Source organism: Silene latifolia, chromosome 7, assembly GCF_048544455.1.
Source record: "Silene latifolia isolate original U9 population chromosome 7, ASM4854445v1, whole genome shotgun sequence".
Taxonomy (NCBI): Eukaryota; Viridiplantae; Streptophyta; class Magnoliopsida; order Caryophyllales; family Caryophyllaceae; genus Silene; species Silene latifolia.
In genome coordinates, this window is record NC_133532.1 from 36,032,865 (window position 1) to 36,036,772 (window position 3,908).

General features: G+C 38.7%; 1 non-coding gene across 1 annotated transcript; it reads left to right on the forward strand.

Annotated features, from left to right (window-relative positions):
* Window positions 1–847: 847 nt before the first annotated feature.
* Window positions 848–954, forward strand: LOC141593394 (small nucleolar RNA R71). Its single transcript, XR_012521480.1, has one exon. It is a non-coding gene; the product is annotated as a small nucleolar RNA R71 (small nucleolar RNA).
* The last annotated feature ends 2,954 nt before the right edge of the window (window positions 955–3,908 follow it).

The following is a 3,908-nucleotide window of genomic DNA, read 5'->3' on the forward strand; positions in this document are numbered from 1 at the left end:
TTCATGTCTTGGAGGATTACTTTGAGGTGGTAATTGCCCCTTTTGTCTTTGAGAGCTAGAAGATACTAATTGAGACATTTGGGTTTCCAACATCTTGATGTGGGCTAGTATGTTGTTGATGGTGATGTCTTTGGCTTGGCTATCTTTTTGCATTTGGGTGAAAAATTCTTGTTGATTCTTTTGCATTTGGAGGACCGCTTTTTGAACATCAAAGCCTTGGTCATTGGATTGATTGTAAGAAGGTTGATTTTGATAACTTTGGTTTTGGTTGTAAAAGGGTCTTTGAGCTTGATTTCTCATTGGAGGTGGGGTGTATGTTGGTTGAGGGCTTTGAACATTTTGGCTTTTGTATGAAAGATTGGGACGGAATTTGGTATTCTCATTGTAATAGTTGGAATAATGGGTGCCACTTTTGTATGCTTGGAAAGCATTCACTTGTTCATTTGTTCCCCTACATTCACTTTTGTCATGTCCCAAAGTTCCACAACTCTCACATACTCCACTTGGAATTGAGGATGATGCCACCATAGCATTAACATGTTGTTTGGGTGATTTGAAAGCTTCATCAAGCTTAGCCATGGCCTTCTCAAACTTCAAATTGATGGTGTCAATATGAGCACTTAGTTGAGCACCCAATTGTGTGATGGAATCTACCTCATGCTTTCCTCCTCTAGTAGCCTTTCGAGACCTACTATATTGTGAATTATGAACCGCCATCTCTTCGATTTTGGCCCATATTTGATTGTCATCTACTTCGGTGAACATTCCATTGGATCCCATATTGAGAATGTTACGGGAGTCTTCATATAGACCATTCAAAAATTGTTGCACAAGGAACCACTCGCTAAGTCCATGGTGTGGACAAAAACGACAAGTGTCCTTAAATCTCTCCCATGCTTCATACAATGATTCCTCATCTCTTTGCTTGAACCCGATGATTTGGGCTCTCAACATGTTAGTCTTCTAAGGAGGATATAATTTCTTGTAGAAAGCAAGTGCCAACTTCTTCCATGAATCAAAACCAAGGGTAGGCTTGTCTAGGCTCTTTAACCATTGCTTTGCGGTACCGATCAAGGAGAAAGGAAATAATACCCATCGGATTTGATCTTGAGTAACTCCGGTTTGAGAAATCGCATCACAATAGTCATAAAAAGTCTCCATATGTGAATGAGGGTCTTCACTAGGCATCCCTCCAAATTGACATCTCTCAACTAATTGTATGAATGCGGATTTGGCAATGAAATTATCGGTTAGATGTGGTGGTGTAGGAGTGCCATTTGGTAGGTTCTCCTCGGTTGGTACGGAATGTGATGAAAATTTTGGCATTGTGGGTTGATTTTGTGGTGGGTTTTGTATTGGTTTATCCTCTCCTTTTCTTGCAAAAGGGTTGGTAAACTCAATGTTATTTGGTTGAATGTCCACAATCTCACCAATACCTAAAACTCTTGAAGTTCCTCTAGTAACTCTTCTATTGTTGGTTAAAGTCCTTTCAATTTCGAAATCAATAGGTAATGGATTACCTTGTGATCTCCTAGTCATGCAAAATATCAAACAACTCGAAAACAATTAGAACAATCTTTAGGAGTTTTACTTCCACCAGGTAAAGGAAGACACAACTAAAAACAATTAATGAAAATCAAATCAATTTAACACCGTCCCCGGCAAAGGCGCCATTTTTGGTTCGGTTTAAACTCATCGTCAAAAGCTACCAACCAAAACAATATTTATAACTTCACATACGACTCTTAGTAAAGAGGTAAGTAAAGGTACGGTCGGATCCCAAGGGACGGGTATTGATGTAGAATTCTCAATTGCAAAAGGTTGTGTCTTAGGGTGTCACAATTTGGATTGAGGTAGAAGATAAGCAACTGATTAAAGGAACTAGGGTGTCACTAGAGGTTTTAAACAACTGATTAAAGGCACTAGGGTGTCATGGGTTCATAGGGGATTCATGGGAGTTCACCATACAAACATGTTCTCAATTATATAGCAAGCACTTATTGTTGTGATGGGATCGAGTTGGTGTATAAGCTTACAATCCCTAAGAAGGTTTGGGTCCTGGAGCCGAATCGATTAGATTGTAAAACACCTACAAGTCAACTTAATCCTTCCTGTCCAACTATATGCGTAGTCAAATGAGGCTTGAATTGTTGTATAAGCTTACAAGCCTCATTGAAGAGATAAGTGATGGGTAGAAAATGCAAGGATTCATAGGCTCGCATTTCATCAAACAAAACATGTGCATAAGTTGAAATCACAAAAAGCAAGCAATTTAATTATGAGAACATATTAGATTAAGCATGAATCAATCCCCATGTTTGTTTCCCTTAATTCCCCATTAACCCTAGCTAAGGAAACTACTCACTCATTATCAAATTCAACATGCTAATAAGATTGTCAATCAAACTAACACGGCAAAACATGATGAATAAATCAAAATGATTAACAATAATTAAACAAGGGCAAAGATAATTATACCTATGAAGATGATTCCAATAATAAAGCAAAGAATAATAGAAGTACTTGATGATTAATGGAAGGATGTCAATCTCCCAAATAAACCCAAATAATCTTCTAATTACCCAAAATAAATGAAGAACAATAGAAAAATTAAGGAAAGATTAAGATATGATTAATATTTAGAAATTGTATTACAACTAAATTAAGACTAATTTGAGAGTATTAAGATGAGATTAAGAAGTGATTACAACTTAATTAAGGATGGATGCTAATCTAGGTAGTACAATGGGGTATTTATACTAAAGATTAGGTACAAGGATTAGGGTTACTAAGGGCTTGAATGACTATTAAGACCCTTAGAAAAGTTGAGGAAATGCTCCTCTCGGAGGAAATGAGCGGATCCTCATAGCTAGTCTTGCCACGATCCGCCCGTCCTGTGCTATGGCACGGGCTCTTCTGACTTGTGATCCGCTCGGATCCTGGGGAAGACGTTTGGCTCAGGGTGCTGCAAGCCGCTCGTCTTTGGCACAAGTCGCCCGAATCTTGATGCTTTGAGACGCCCGGATGGTGCTCGATCCGCTCGGATTCTTGGACATACTACTTTTCTTCTTTTCCTCCTTAACAATCCTCAAGGATCATGTCGGGGATGCAAGGATCATTTCATCATTGTCCATTTCAATTTATTATCTACTTAGGCCTCTAGTGTTGGTATTCTCTTTGATGCTTGGTCATTAGATGCGATCAATTTAGCTCCATTTCGCCTTTTAACGCAAGGTTAGCAATCCTTTCCTACCAAGGAGACAAAACCTCAAAGAATATGCAAAATGGGAAACTAAAGATAGTAAATGACCCAAATAAGTGCTATAAAGCATGGGAACGAGGTTAATTCGAGGACTAAATGTGCTCAAATATGAGTCACATCAGTACATAATTGTGGATTTGGCATCACCAAGTTTGGTTTTGTGGTCATGAGAGTAAGAGTGGGGCATTTAATGCTTAAGGATTCAACCTTATGATTGAGGTATTTGATCATTTTTATACATAATGTAACCGTTAACATAAGTACATAGGCATGAGATGTGAAAGTGGCTGTGTCGGACTCCGACCCTGAGAGTGGTAGTATAGATTTTGTTTGTAAAATTGCCTCCCAAGCGTTATTGTGAAACGCCCACGGTGTACGCCGTGATTTTGTTGTAGTGCTTGAGTAAGTGATGATGTTGTTATTATTCCTTGAAAGTGATGAGTGATTAGGCCGTGTCCATGAGATAGCGTAATGTGTTGTGTTTACCAATGTGACTAGAGTGTCGCACTACGGTGTAGTTGTTGGTGATGTAGTATGGTCATGTTGGTAGTACGGCTTGGATGTTCTATTTAAGTTGTGTAGTAATGACGGCCATATGGACGATAACTATGTTTGAATCGGTTCTTTAATGGTATATGAATCACCA